This window comes from Meriones unguiculatus, chromosome 21 (genome assembly GCF_030254825.1).
Source record: "Meriones unguiculatus strain TT.TT164.6M chromosome 21, Bangor_MerUng_6.1, whole genome shotgun sequence".
Classification (NCBI taxonomy): Eukaryota; Metazoa; Chordata; class Mammalia; order Rodentia; family Muridae; genus Meriones; species Meriones unguiculatus.
This window is the reverse complement of record NC_083368.1, coordinates 22,236,780-22,253,445: the sequence shown is the minus strand read 5'-3', so window position 1 is coordinate 22,253,445 and position 16,666 is coordinate 22,236,780. Positions and strand designations below refer to the sequence as shown.

The following is a 16,666-nucleotide window of genomic DNA, read 5'->3' as shown; positions in this document are numbered from 1 at the left end:
ATAAATAAACAGGGAAAAGTATCTATGTCTTTTCAGGGTTGCTCTGTATCTTTATATTGGTCTGTTTCAGAACTCTGATTTCTGGATCATCCATGTAAGAAATGTTTTCAGAGGATCTAAACTGTGAGGGCTCAGTGCCCTGCAGCACGCACATGGTCAGTCATCAAACAAGACCGAAGATATATTGAGTACCATTAAAACTTTAAACAGGTTGAGAAAATTAACCAGTAAAACATATTATCATAATCACCTGGCATTTTTTGCTATTCTAAAAACAAATTTTCAGCCTAAATAAAACATCCTTTTCTACTCTCTTCGGAAATCCCGAAGTATGCCTGTTTACTGGATGCAGTCAGTGGCCTAATTACAATATGTAGATTCCAAAGAGAAGCCAAGATGTGAAAAGGTAACCCAGGATGTGAGTAGGATTACATTTCTTTGGATGTTATGTTCTTCCCTTCCCTTTGTACCTGAAGCTTAAACCTCCTCACATTTTAAACTTTTATTCCTTTGAGCATTTGTGTTGTCACTCTAATGAGCATTCTGATAAGGTGATGATCCTGTTAACATGCAAGTTAGCATTCTAAAGGTCTGAGGTAAGGCATGACGAGCCGCATCCCCGGAGAATGCTTACACAGGTATGTTCAAGGAGCAAAGCCCAGAAAAACAACACAAAATGCTAATAAACTGTGGTTTTTATTAAAAGAACTGTGACAAAACTGCCAGACATGATAGGAGCATTGCTCCAGCCTATGTGGCTAAGCAGTGAGCTCTGCTGCACCAGAGTTTACCAGGATTCACCAGGGTTTTCAGTACCAAACTGCAAAAATGAGCTCTCCATTTTAACAAGCATTTGTTGCAGATTACTAATGTAATCTTCCATGCATTATACGATACCAGGATATATAATCAAGTCAATCAACAACAACAATAAAGGTATAGGTATAGATTATCTAGGTATTTTTGCTGAAAATGCAAAATTCAGTTTGCAAACTGTTTATGAAGTTTTTTTTTTTTCTTTTCCTTTCTTCCTTCTTTTTCCTTTTTATGTTTTATTTTTTCTGTGCAAAATTCATGTCTATTGAGGGGACAAGGCCTTCTATACTTCTCATCAGCCTTCCTCATGGCTGCCAGCACATTGCTTAGTCCCTGCAGCTTCATTGCATCTGTGTGGGTTCCCCATCCTCTTCTGTGACAGGAGGCAAGACAGTGAAGAGGTTCCTCCATCCTATAGTCTTCTTGAGGACATTTCAGGCTCAACTTGAATTTGGTCTCCTTGATGGAGAATGCCAGGGAAAATTACCTATCTCTGTTCTAGGAATCCAAGGTCAGGATGTCCTGGCTAACTTACCTTAGCTTCTGCTAACCTGCCTGTTTGTACAGAATATCTCCAGATAACCACTTATCTTAGCTTCTGTCAAACTGCTTGCTTATGCAAAGCCCCAGCTCCACCCGACAAGCTGCAGAGCAAGATGCCACCACTTGGTTTCTTCCTTCAAAAACTCTGTGTCCTGACTACTCAGGGACACGCCTAGGCCCCCAGATGCTTGGGTGTAGTTCCAGCCAGCTGGAATACAACAGACTTTCAATTGCCTGTAAACTGTCTGAGTGGTTCTCTCTCGTGGACTAACAACACACTGATGAACTTGAGGGCATGCCCTTCCTAGGACACTCTGAGCAGCTCCTTGGTGGCATATAGGGTTTGAACTTACACCATGTCCAGCACAAACTTGGAGTGTTTGGTGTATCATCATCGGTGCTAACTGTGCCAGTCATGCTGACATTCTTCGTCACCCTGTGGCCTTGTGGCCTTTGTTGGAGACCCACGGCCATAGGAGCCACTCTCTGAAGACAGCTGCAACATTGCAGTTTCCTTAGGAATGGGAAGCAATTTAGAATTCAGTTATTTACATTTGAGACAGGGAACTTTTCTTCCTTACATAGTCCAAGTTGATTTTTAAGGTCATAAACACTTGGCTCTACCTCCTCAGTGCTGGGATTATAGGCATGCACCACCCAGTCAGGCAAGAGTAGCACACCAATCTCTCCTGGGTAAAGGCTTTTGCAATTGTGGGCAGATTGTGTCACATATTGCTGTAAATATTTGTTGCTGCCTGTTTACTTTGAGTTTCCTTTGTTTGTTTGTTTGTTTTGAGACGGGGTTTTTCCCTCTAGTCTTGGCTGTCCTGGACTCTTAGTAGACCAGGTTGACCTTGAATTCACAGCTATCCAATAGCCCCCGCTTCTTTGAGTGCTGGGCTTAAAGGTGTGTGTCATCATGCCTGGTTTATCCTAAGTTTTTATGTTAAAAAAACAAAGCCTATTGAGTATTATAAGTATTTTATAAACATAGTTCTGCTTTTGTAAAAGATAATAACAAAAATAATGCAAAGGTACAAAATATGAAACTTCATGCAATATTTGTTGTCTATTATTATACAGATTTTGTGCATAGCTTCTCAGTTCCATACTGCTTCTACTCCACAGTAAATTTTGATGCCTTTATAGTAACCTACTGTATTAAAATGGGCATTGAAAAAAAAAAAAAAACCTACTTCTATTTCTGTGGAAACCAGAACCCTCAATTTCTCTCTGACTTTTGAATTAAAGCAGCCTCATTTGCATGAGTACAATTAAGGTTTTTAAATGTGGCTAGGATCATTTCCATAATTCTATATTTTCAGTTTTTCCTTAGAATTCTGGAACCTGACATCGCACTATAATTTGCAAAGCTGAAATCCATTCAGAAATAATCCTTGGTAGAAAAGATAATAACCAGGAAGGCAGACGGTACATTCAGTGCAGTGTTTCTCGTCATTATTAACCAGTTGAGGGGGGAGAAGAAGGAGAGCATCTCAGACACAAGGGCAGCTTGCCTTCATTTGCTGGAAATGGGCAGTTTTCATCTGAGTTTGAGTGGCTCATAGCTACCACTGTGTAATTTCATCTGGGTGTGGAAGGAGGTAGGCACCTGTCAAGAAAACAAAAGTGAGTTACTTTCTTCTCTGGTGGAAAACCTTCTGTAAATGAGAAGTGTCACAAATAAAACAGGAATATTACACTACAATTACAAACAAGGATTTCTGGAATCCTTGTTTCACCCTTGTGTCTATATCCGTTTTTCTTTGTCTGTTTGTTTATAAACAGTAACTTTATTCTGTATGTGTTCTTCTTTTTTTTTTTTAAGATTTTGTTTTGTTTTGAAACAGGGCTTGTGTAGCCTTCACTGTCCTGGACTTGCTTTGTAGACCAGGCTGGCCTCGAACTCACAGAGATCTGCCTGCCTCTGCCTCTCTGAGTGCTGGGATTACAGGCGTGTACCTCTGCGCCTGGCTTGTATGTGCTCTTTTTACTAAAAGGATTCTATTTATCATGTGCTTAACTAAGGAAACTGCACTCTGGAAAAGAAGTTTGACATAAAACACTTCAATAAATAACATTCCTTACTGTATTGAGATTTAAAGTTTATGTCAGGGACTTTTATTTTATCTATGGGAACTATACTTTTACCATTGTTTTCCCCTGAAATAAGACAGTGCTCCTACAAGGAGTTAAATAATTTCTGTGTAGCTCTTTCCTACACTGTGAGCAGCAAGCACTTAGGCGTGTGAAGCAAAAGCTTATCTCATAAGCCACATCCTCAATAGCGATCTTTTAGAGGAAGCACTTTCTTTTTTTTCAATCGAAACATGGTAAGAGACTTAGAGATAAAACAGTGCTGCAGGTCGGATTCTACATCTGCATCTGTCATTTATTGTTTGGTAAGTGAACTAACTAAAAATAAAAATGTGGCGGGTTGTGTGAAATCCATAAATCTGTTTTCGGTCCACTGAGAAGTCATGTGCTTAGGATACTAGAAGTCACTCAGTTATTTCCATGTTGTTTTAAAAGGAACTCTTGGCGAGCTTGCCTATTTTATTCTTACTGTGTTATTTTATTCTTATTTTGAATTTGAAATAAAATAATAATCTCAGGTTAGTAAGTTTAGCACCTACCTATGAAAACACTTGGCAAGTGATTGCAACCTATGAATCCAGAGAAAAATCAAAGTTTTCTTTCTGTCCCTCTCCCTGAGCTCCTGGAGAGCAAAGCCACTTCCACATTCATCACTTCTCTGTCTGCTCTAAGGCTGTGCTTATGTCCAAGGCTAATAAAAATAACAAGAGCTGCTGTCTGTTACCGTCTTACCTACTCAAGGAAACGTTGCTCATGCCCCTCTTTTCCTCACTTGCTCTTCTTCTCTCGCCCTGTGCTTCCCCATCACTGTCCTCTCATCTCTTTCCCTTCCTCCCGTATTTACAGTTTGGGCTTTTCAAGCTCTTCCTTGTAGGCATCTTCCTGTCCTCTATGAATGTACACACTCCTAGTGTCTTCAGTTCTAAAAATACTCTATTAAAAGCACTTCTGTGTTTCCTTCCTTTCAATGCCAAACTACTTGAGAGAGCAGAGCACTGTGCCCTTACCCATCTCCTCAAGTCAAATTCAGTCAGGAGCCAATAGCAATTTGACCTCTCACATCCCTTTTAAGTGACCAAAGTCATCAGGAACCTACTCCACTTAAACTGCTTTCCAGACGATGTTTGCCTGGAATCCAAGGCAGTTGATAATGCAGAGCAGAGGAAACAAATTCCTAAGTACAAAAGAAAAAATTATTAATGTTCACTTTATTGTAGAAAACAAAAAAAGGCAAAAAAACAAAAAACAAAAAACAAAAAACAAAACTGCTCAGGTCCTAAGATTATATTTAAAAAGTGGTCATCATCTGTATTTCTAATTAGCTAAATATATAAAGCTATGATTTCATCTTCAGTTATCACCATAGGAAGAACTGTCTTCTACCCTCATATCATGGGGCAGAAAACATTGTTAGTGTTGTCAGAACTGACCTGGCCAGAAGAACTGACTCCTCCTCCGCGCATGGAGTAACCACACAGCAACTGCCTCAGTGTTCCCACTATTTTAAGAAGGAGGTGCGAGACAGAGAGCTACCTCCAGTGTTTATTTCTCAAACAAACAAGGAAGAAAGAAGGAAAAATTAAAAAAGGCTTAAAATATATTAGTCTGAGGTAAGTTCTTTAAATTTTTTTTATTTACTTTACAGCCTGATCACAGACCCCTTCTCTCTTCCCATTATTTTTCCCCATCACCCTCCCATTAACCCCTCCCAATTCTCTCTTTTCCTTCTGCTCAGAGAAGGGAGAAGTCACCCATGGGGTACCAACCCACCCTGGCACATTAAGTCACTGCAGAACTAGGTACATCCTCTTCCACTGAGGCCAGACAAGATAGCCCAGATAGAGGAATGGGATCCAAAAAGCCTGACTCCCATTAGTGGGGAATTCACATGAAGACCAACCTGTTTACCTGCTATATATGTATAAGGGGCCTAGAACCAGTCCATGCATGCTCTTTGGTTGGTGGTTGAGTCTCTGTGAGCCCCCATAGACCCAAAACAGTTGGTTCTGTAAATCTTCTTGTGGAGTCCTTAACCCCTCTGGCTCCCTCAATCCTTCCAACTCTTCCATAAGACTACTTGAGCTCTGTCTGATGTTTGACTGTGGGTGTCTGGTGTAGCTGCCAGGTGAACCCTCTCAGAGGAGTTATGCTAGGTTCCTGTCTAGAAGCATAGCAGAGTGACATTAATGGTGTCAGGAATTGGTTCTCTCCCATGGGATGGGTCTCAGTCTTTGGTTGGCCATTCTCTCCGTCTTTGTTTCATCTTTGTCCCTGAACACCTTGTCAGCAGGACAAATTTTGATCAAAAGTTTTGTGAATGTTGATGTCCTTATCCCTCCATTGCCTGCTACAGGAGATGGTCACTTCAGGTTTCATATCCCCCATTGCTAGGAGTCTCAGCTAGTGTCACCCCCCATAAGCATTCTGGGGCCTCCCTTATCCCAGGTTTCTGGCAAACCACAGAGATGCCCCTCCACACCCCTGATTTCCATTCTCTCCCTCTCTCCCTACTCCCAATCCCCACACCAGAAAATTGGGAATAGTTTGATCCCAATACGCAGTTATACCACCCCTGGGCATATACCCAAAAGATGCTCCACCATACAATGAAGACATTTGCTCAGCTATGTTCACAGCAGCTTTAGTCATAATAGCCAGAATCTGGAAACAACCTAGATGCCCCTCACCTGAAGAATGAAGAAAGAAAATGTGGCTCATTTGTATAATGGAATACTTCTTGGCTATTAAAAACAAAGGACATCATGAAATTTGCAGGAAAATCGATGGAACTAGAAAAGATCATCCTGAGTGAAGGAACACAGACCCAGAAAGACAAACATGGTATGTAACTCATTTATAACTAGATATTAGCCATAAAGTACAGGATAGTCATGCTACAATGCCAAATCAGAAAGAAAGAAAAATGAAAGGCTTAAAATATAATAATATGAGGTAGGTTATTTGTTTGTTTGTTTGTTTGTTTTATTCAGCATGATGGGAGTATGGTGATTTTCTTTCCCAGAGCTGTCTAGACAAAGAGCCAAATAACAGTGACTTATTGGACATGTTTATACTCTCACAGTTCTGGGAAACAGAAGTTAGAATCAAGGTGTGAGCATGAAAACATCTCACCTGAGGTTTCCAGGGAAGAATTCTGTGTTGTCCCATACATTTCAAGTAGTTTTGGCAATGCTAAGTTTTCGTCATCTTGTGGATTTACCATTGCCACCTCTGCCTCTGTGCTCACATACCTGTGTCACTACATGCTTCTCTTTGTCTCCAAAATCTCATTATTTGTTTAGATAAGAGTCACATTGTATTTAGGACACACTGAGGTCCAGGATGACTACACCTGCAAAAACTTATAGCTCAGGTTCTGAGCAGACATATGTTAGACTAAGGCTGGCTGAGATTGATCAGGTAGCCCATTCATGGGCACATGCCTTTACCCATGGCCAGCATCACCACTATCTCTTCAAGACATTGTGTAGTGTATGATAATGAACCTTTATTGGTATGATGGGGTAGTTAAGTTCTGAAGTCATTTGCTAAGCAGCAATAGATAACAAATACTACAGCACTAAGAAAGACAAATGAGTCACAGTATACTACTTGCTAGGGAAAATGGAATATTCACATGAATGCAAGTATTTATTTTCTGTCTTTACGGAGCCTCAGGGATACACTGGCATCATTTAACGGATATTTATGTTACCTCTGTCGTTCTGGAAGGGTGAGAGAAATGAAGTGTCATGCTACAAGAGTGCTAAATTCTAATTGGCCACAGTGTAACAAATTTCTAAACCCGGTAAGTTATGAAGTAGCTATGGAAGTCTATTTATTTTGAGGACATAGAAAAGTAGAGGAGTTTCACATGTGGTTCATGGTTTGCAGGATGAGGACCTAACATTGCAGCAAATCTACAACTTGCATTGCATACCTTCATTCTGCAAAATGTTTATAAACGGTCTTTGTGAATTTGATATTACTTTAAGCTTCAAAATATTATAATTGTATTTTAAAGCATGAGGGAGTTTATCTGCTAAGGATTCACAACAGTCTCATACCGTGTGTTTAGCATCAAGATACATTGTGAAAAGACAGTTTTTCAGTAAAAGGTAAAATGATGACTCATGCAGACATAAAATATGCATACATTACTGATATTTAATGATAACACAGGAACTATGAGATGGATAACTGGTTCGAAGGAGTCATAGCTAGAGCACAAACCATCATGGAATGAGGGAATACTAACGGGAACTTCAAATGGAGGCAAAGTTAATTGTGCACAGAGAAGAGGTCAAATCAATCACAGCCAGGTGGCACAGCTATTCATCAACTGCTTTGTTCAGTGTGTTAAAAATTGTGACTAGAACCCCTGCACAGATGTAGCCCACGGTAGCTCAGTATTCAAGTGGGTTCCCTAGTAAGGGGAACAGGGACTGTCTCTGACATGAACTCAGTGCTTGGCTCTTTGATCACTTCCGCCTGAGAGGGGCACAGCCCTACCAGGCCACAGAGGAAGGCAATGCAGCCAGTCCTGATGAGATCTGAAAGGCTAAAGTCAGAGGGAAGGAGAGGAGGACCACTGCTATCAGTAGACTTGGAGAGGGGCATGGGAGGAAATGAGAGAAGGAGGGTGAGGTTGGGAAGGAATAAAGGAGGGGGCTACAGCTGGGATGCAAAGTAAATGCACTGTAATTAATAATAATAATAAAAACTTGTGAAATAGCCTAAAGAAATGAAGCAGAGCTACCTTCTGATGACCCAGGACACTCTGCTGTCGAAGATGCATGGTTTTCCACAAAATATTATCATACATTCAGTTCACTCTGAATACACAGTTCTCTCTGCCTGTTCATTTTTCACAGAAGAAACTGAAGATAAAAATTATTTTATAACTTGTCTATACTGTTGACTTAATTCATTATGATTAGAAAAAAAAAATGATTTTTCTTGTAACTTCAATAGATTTTTCCAGGCCCTCTTGTATTTTTCCTCATCAGAGAAGATATTGTCAGTTTACCACCTGAAGTTTATTCACAGTACAATGATTTTGTTTCCAGCATTTTTACCTATAAAGTGGAGAAATATTAAACCTTCAAATGGCTGTGGAGGAGACATAGACTGTACTTTCTTCCCAGAAGAATGGGAAGAAGCCTTCTTTGTGTTTTTCCATCTTGTACAATCAGCATGGCTCTACTCAGACTTCCCTTTTGGGTGTATCTTTTCTGTGCTTCACATTCCTAGCTTCTTTTCTGCTATCCTGACTCTAAACCATTGATTTTTTTTGTTAGCTTTTTTTAATTTTATTTTTTATTAATTACAGTTTATTTACTTTGTACCCCCTCCTGTAGCCCCCTCTTTCTTCCCCTTCCAATCCCACCTTCCCTCCCCTTTCTGCACCCATGCCCCTAAAAAGACACATAAAAAAAATGGAAGTGAGGGACATATGTAGTCAAATTTGTTCTTCCTTCTGTTTTCATGTTTAGGCATTTCATGTATTCTTATATATCTGCTATACATAGTACACGCCAAAGCCACTTTCCAGGTTACTCAAAGATTATTGGGCACCCGGAGAATTGTTTATATTGAGTCATTAGAGAGTAATAAAATATGAAGTTTTATTTGTCACTTTCTGCAAGTACCATCTTCAATCCAGGTCACAACTTGAGGAGGTAGATACTTGGCACAGTGAAGGAACAACCCAGTTCAGTCAGTGGAGCTGATCATGGGTGAAAGCAGCGCAGCTGGATCTCCTTCATGGTCTAATTTGCACTTTAGACAAGATGAAGACACTTGTGTCTTCAGAAGACTCATAAGGGAATTTATATACATTTCAGATGAAAGATGGGTTTTCACAGAGCAGCATTTTGCTAAGATCATGTTATTCATATGGCCCATGCACTAATTCATAATTTAGCAATGTGAATGATCTTAAGAAGCAATATCTTGAAACCATCGTATTCTAATTGAAGTATTTACTTCTATTTATCAGAAACCCTGCCTGGGTGACATGAAGATGCAGTAACAGAATCCCTTCCCTGTTTCTTTACTTGGTGATGCCAGTACAGTAATCATGTGCTTTCACAACATGGCAAGGCTATCTTTAAAATAAACTGGTTGTCTGATAATCAGTTAAAAGCTGACAAAGCAAACTTTTATTTTAGAAAACCTTTAGTCCAATTCAATGATATGTGAAGGATAACTAAGACATTGGTGATCATGCGGTAGGTAGTTTCCCGTGATCCACACTTCTGATATTCGTGCAACTGTACAATCACCTTCCCCGAACTGGGCTTGTTTAAGCTGAAGCACATTGAATGAATAGTGAAAATCATGATGCTGTGTCAATTCTGAGGTTAGGTTTTATCAACTGGAGCCTCTCTCTTGGTTGCTCACTCTTTCTCATCATGTTTGTTCAGGGGCCAGGAAGTCATCCATATTGCAGGAAGCCCGGAAAGAAGCCTGTCCAGTGAGAAGGTAAAGTCTCTATCAAAGAGAAAGGGAAGCTTGCCAAGCACATAAGAAAGGACTTGGAAGTAGATCCCTCAGTTCCAGGTGAGACGTGAGACGGCCGGTCCCTAAATATGAGTGATGATAGGGCTGGAGTGATGTTTCAGTGGCGAAGGACATTTGCTGTTCTTGCAAAGGACTTGAGTACAGTTCCCATCACTCATGTCAGGCAACGCACACCCACCTGTAATTCCAGCTCCAGTTGATCTAATGCCCTTTCCTGGCCTCTGTGGGCACCTGTATACATGTGTGCACACCCACTAAAGACTGAAATAAAAAAAATATGAAAGTTAAATCTTTTAAAAGTGCTGACAATTTTATGCTGATAAATTTTGAGATACAATTTTATGTGGCAATAAATGACTAACACAAAATCCTGTGCTGTAACAGCATATCAGTTTGAGTATGTATGAAAAAATTATCAGATGACAGAGAGCCTGTTATATAGCTTTGCTAACTAGATAATAGTTTACTAATCAACATTAACTGTTTTAATTGTCTGAGTTAGAATTGAAAAGCCTTTTTCTCTATGCAAAAGAATGTCTTACAGATTTCCTTACATACTCCTGTGTGGAGGGGGAATTTGTGGGAGGAATTATGCTAGACCAAATAGGCATTATTCTTTTTGACACTCAGTGATTATATTCATGCTGACTTGCTTAGATTTATTTTACCGAACAGACAAATTATGTCCTTATGTGCTACGTATATGAAAAACTCTGATCTATATGGCTATCAGTGGGTTGCTTACTGCTGAGGGTAATTTCATTCTCCTCAATTTTATGTAGACCCACTTATCACCAATTTAACACACTCGACAATTACTGGATTAAGCATATTTACTTTTACTTTCAGTAAAATTTTTGCTATTACTTTATATGCAATCTCATTTCTAACTTGATATAAGCAGTAATGTAGAACAGATATTTTTAATCCAAGCAGTGAGACACTTTGAAATATTTATGCAATATATTTTTCAATTTATACAGCAATTGCATCACATGCATTCCAGTCTCTTAAGGTTTGGGTTTTAAATTATTGATTATAAGTAGCTCAACTTTGACAGCCAAAACTTTCCATTCATGTTGGTAAATTCTATACTTCACAAATGGCTTTATATCTCATGTTTGTGTGCACTTAACTAATCCCAGATAAATAATAATTGCGTTGTAAATATAATATGGCATCTCTTCACATTAATAAATGACTGCAACATAAAAAGAAAGGAATAAAAATTATATATCAGTTATACTATCATAAAGAGGGGTGTTTTGTTTTGGGTAGTTTTCACAAAACAGTGGCACCTAGTGGTCTGTCCAAAGCATCTTCCCAAGTTTTTCCTAGTTTTCTTTGTAGCTGTAGAACTTCCCACAGCTGGGTTAGTTCCTGCTTATATTTAGTTATATCTTTTGCTTTCCTTTGTTTTTTTCATTTTGTTTTGTTGTTTTTTTTATAAAATTAGGTTGGCCTATGTTTCCATTGTATGCATAAGCCAATGCCTACTGTACAATGGTTACATGTACTGTGGTATGGTTATTGTAATATTGAGCTTCATGTGTGACTGTGCTAAGGAGCTACTGCTAAACATCAGGCAAATTGCCCTTTTCATTTTTTATGTTATTAAATTATTATTATTATTTTTTACAATTTATTAATTTTACATCCCAATTGTAGCCTCCTCCCTCAACTCCACCTGGTCCCACTTACTTTCATAAACACCAAACAAAGTACTGTCTTAGGACAAAGGGCTATAAAAAGAAATTAACTTCTAGGTGAAATAAAACTTGTTCACTGCTTCTCTAGCAGGGCAGTCATGTGCTATTTTATGAATATGAAATGCCATGAATGTTGCTGCTATGTATATGAATGTTCTTTATACATAAACCATCTGTTAAGCATGACCACAGTGTATTCATGCTTTCAATGATTTGTTTGGTTGCTTTGTGATAGGGTATCACTGTGGCAGGTTGGCTTAGAACTCATTATATACCCCAGCCTGGCTTCAGTCTTGCGTTAGTTACCTTGCCTCTGCCTCCCCAGTGCTGTGATTATAGAGGTGACGTGTATGACCAGTTTTTAACATTCTTAAATATTGCTCATTGGTAGAAAATGATTGACACCATCATCCTTTCCACAGCAGGGTATGTACCAGCTAATTTCAGCAAAGACAAAACATTTTTCTATAGAAAGAAATTAATCTAATGATCAAACACATTTTTTTTTCCTTTCAAAACAGATCATTTTATTTGCTTGATTTATCTACCTGATCTAACCCATAAACAACAAAGTGATATTGGTTTCAGATACCAGGGTATCATTGTGTTTTTGAAAAATAAGTTCACTCATGTATATTAAATGTAAAAGTTAGCTCTAACTATCATTATATTCTAGAAATGATGTAAAATAATTATAATGGAAGTACACTCAGAAATGAGTTGGAAAGAAAATATTAAACAGTCATAGTTACAACTACTACCATGCTTGCTACATAAAACAAGGAACTTCACAGTATTATGATTTGGAGGCTGATTATGATATTTTTACAAATTTATATTATTGGATTTGATTCTCTTTTGAATCACTTGCTGTTCAAATATTTTATGCAACATATATATTTATATTAACAACCAAAGGAGACAAAAATTGAGGGTGTTTTTTTTTTTTTTAGGAAACTATTGATGTTATACTCAATAATGGAAAAAATTAGGCCTTAATAAGAAACTTTTAAAATATAATTATTTTTATTTTGAATGTATATGTATGCAAATATGTAAGTATGTATGTGTTGGCATAATGTTTTGTGGACTAAAAAATAATCAATGTCAAAGCAACTTTTCTAACATTGATTCCTTATGTAAATTTGTTTAGATCTCAAAACTCATTCACATAAAAATATTATTCTATTTCATGGCTGCTAAAATAGGAAAAATAAAAATGGAGAAATAAGATCCTTGCTAAAATTTAAATAGAAAATGTAGAAAGATACTACTTCATGATTAGACATTAAAAGTCATGTAATTTAGTTTAATCATCAACACTCCAAATATCAAACAAATTGAGAGGTACAAATGGAGTAAAATATAGTGCCAGGTAGTTTCTAATTTCAGGAATAATGTGGGAAATGACTCAGAAACCCTGGCTGTAAATATGCATGAAATTATTAGCAGCTGTATCAGAATGCTTATGTGTTTTGAGTCTCTTTCAAAATTATAAGGCACATTATTAAGATATTATTCCTCTAACAAAAGTATTTCTGGACAGTGATTTTTTTTCTTACAATTAAAAAAGTGGCTCTAAAATATTGAAGTACAACTTGGAGAAGAAACGCTGTCCATCTGTGTTTAGAAGACATTCACCATTAAATGTGGAAAAAGAATACACGAGTTTCTCAAGCACTGTTCATGGATTGTTTCAGAGCTTCCTGGCCTTCCCTAGTTATTTGCATCTCTTGTTTTCCATAAAGAATGGATACCAAAGCAAAAAAGCGCAATGGATACTCATCTGGTGGGGCAGACTTTGATGATAATTAGTAAAAAGAAACCACAGGTGACAGGCAGTGGTTTTTCTCTGTATTCTGCTTCCTAAGGAACTGTTTCATTTCATCAGTTTTTAAAGAGACTATCCAGGAATGACAGTCTACATGGTGACACCGTTTTGCATTTCTTTCCAACCCTCTTTGCCTCGCTTTCTTTTTCTGTCACTTTAATGCAATAAGATTGTGCCTTCATTTCCTTAGTCCATGGACATAAAGGCCCTTGCTACCTCCCCAAAGAGCACACACTAGGGACCTTCTGAGTTGAGGCTATGTATCGGAAATTTTATATTGCTACTGTAATTCACAAACATAAAATCTATTAGTGGGTCTAATTTGAGACAGAGTCCTGATAGGTAGTACAGGAGATACTAAGACTCAATAATTCTCCTGCCTAAAGTGCTTAGGGCTGGGATCACTATCAGAACTTTTAGTATATAACTACACCTGTCAAAGGTGCTGTTTTCCTCAAATATGCCTTACTGTAATTGCTCTCGACTGAGACAGAATTGGGAGAACACCTTTGTATTAATGATAACGGTGGAGCGATATCGTGAGCTCAGCTTTGCACATTTAAACTGAAGGTAACTTACTAAAGACTCCTATATCAAGAGAACAGTTGATTGTGTGATTATAGATTTTTTGAAAGGGAGGTAGGTCCAAGATGGAGACACAGCATCAAGAGGTCATACCACACCAGGAAGTTAGATAAGATCCCCTAAAACTGAATGTTTGTTTAAGGATATGATCCTAATTGATGAATCAGTCAATTTCTCAATTTCCAGGGTAAAAGACTGAAAAGGTCCAATTGTTTAAGGAGATGCTTTTTATAGAAAAAAAAAAATGTAAACCAGTGTGTGTGTTGGGTTTGAAAAGAACAGAAAAGGCATGAAAAAGAATTTGGAACACAGAATGCATGCTGACTATTGAAATGTCATTAATTCCAAACGGAGGGTGTACAAGTCCCCTGTGTACAACTGTATTTTTGTATAATTTACGCAGTCCTCGTATGTTCTTTAGATTATGTCTAGATTATTCCCAACACCTAATGCAATCTTAATTATATATGTGTAATATATAGATGTATAAGATATATTAATGTGCATGTGTGTAATTTACATTATATAAGCATATTTGTAATATATAGATGTTATACTGTGTTATTTAGGAAATATTCATAAGAATTAAGGCTTCTGAAGGCCACACACAAGAGAATTGGCCTTACCCGTCTTAAGGGCTAACAACCAACTCAGCTACCACTCAGGCCCAGGTCCAGGGCCCTGAGTTGGCCCTCCCCAACATCTACTCCATCTGTGAGCTGCTGGAACATGCAAAGGAGCTGGTCCTACAGGATCGCCATGACTCAGGGCAACAGCAGGTTATTCAAGGGAGTCTAGATGAATATCCAGTGTTGATGGTGTAGCAGAAGCCAGAAGCTTCAAACTAGAACAACGACTCATTGCAACGAACATTTGCAAGTAAAGCCGTTTGGGCAAAAGAGGATACTCTGTGATACACTAGACCTCCCAATGCCACTATGTAGAATGAATATGTGATGGAGAGACAGAGAAGATGGAGGCTAGAGTAGAACAAGCCTGGCAGCACTGGAGTCGCAACAGATGTGACTAGTATGAGGAAAAGGCTGCAATTGATAAAGGAGCAGGTCAATGCCCAGAGGTCAGAGGTCAGAAAGATATAACTGTTTTCCTTTTTTAAAAGAAATATTTTATTTGGAGTGTAAGTATAGAAGGACTGGGAATTGAGTGGGATTGGGGTACATGATGTGAAATTCCCAAAGAATCAATCAAGAAATAATTTTTTTAAAAAGGATTAAGACTCGATTTAACGCAGATGCTTTTTTTTCCCTGAAATTGCCGGGATGCAATCGGTAGACTCCGCAGGTAAAGGCTGCCTGCGAATGGAGGTCTTGTCTGTACTCAGATCCACTGTGGAGAGTGCTGTTACACTTCACAAAGGACTCCTGTTTCTGCGTGCACGCTAATATGGTTGTGTGAAGGTGGCAAATATAGGACTTTAAACAGTGGCAGATGGTTAAGTTCTAACCCTTTTACCTACTGGTATAAATTTATACTTGCCTGGATATTTCTGGCTATAGTGAAAGGGGCATAGGAATGATGGGACTGTGAACCATTAAGTCACAGTCCACTGCAGATACAGCCATTAATTGTATCCATAAGGATATCCAATAAAGCATTTTTAAAATATATGCTGAATTACATATTATCCAAAATAGAAACATAGGAAATATGAATAGATACGTGGTAATATACAGTAATATGGAAACTATGCTAGTAATCCAGGAAGGAACTTTACGGGACAGGTGTCAGGGCAGTTTGTTTGTTTCTAGTAACCACATTGTAAATCTACAAGGAGAGCAACGGTGAGAAAAATATAAAGCCTCCCTTAATTAAAACCCAGAGGAAATATGTAAAGCCTGCTGGAAAACTGTAGACTTTGAAATTAAGAGTTTATTAATTTTATTTATTTTAATTTTCTGCAATGTGAAGAAGTGACTCACTTTGTAGCTCTTGACTGGAACTTTCTGTGTAGATCAGGCTGGCTTCAAATGGGTGATCTTCCTGCCTCCCACTGGAGGTATTATACTCATGTCCCACCAAGCTTGGCTTAAAATTAAAAGTTTGAAGGTGGAAAAATCATTCATGTCAAGTTCTGCATTCATATTTTGTAATGCTAATGTTTAACATTTTCTAATTCAAGTGTTGAAGTGTGATAATAGAATTTTAAATGATTGATGTGTGTAATTTTCAATGATGTTTTTGATATTTTCAGGGTACTATTTATTTCTCACAAGCAAATTATGTGTATGGGTGGTTATTTGTGCAATTCTTTTACATTGAATGGAAGAATAGAACCCTTTGTATTCATGGAGATATTCGGAAGCCTGATCTAAAGATACAAAACTGCTCTCAGAAAACACTGGGAGAAAACAGGCTGCATTGTTCTTCCTCAAAGAGTACAAAAGGCAATCAAAGCCATGTAGTAGGATATGGTAATTACTACAAATCTTGACAGGACGCTTAAGATTAAACCAAGGAGAGATAAATGCTTTTCTGCAGACATGTTTTTCTGAAAATTCCAGTAAGAGGTTGAAGGGGCGATGGTGACAAACTTGTTTCA

General features: G+C 38.1%; 1 long non-coding RNA gene across 2 annotated transcripts in view; it reads left to right on the top strand.

Annotated features, from left to right (window-relative positions):
• LOC132649775 (uncharacterized) overlaps positions 1 to 16,666 on the top strand; it is a 40,225-nt gene that overhangs the window by 17,493 nt on the left and 6,066 nt on the right. For both annotated transcript variants that reach the window (XR_009588297.1, XR_009588298.1), the window contains exon 3: positions 9,885 to 10,020. This is a non-coding gene — a long non-coding RNA (uncharacterized LOC132649775). The remainder of the gene's footprint in view (positions 1 to 9,884; positions 10,021 to 16,666) is intronic.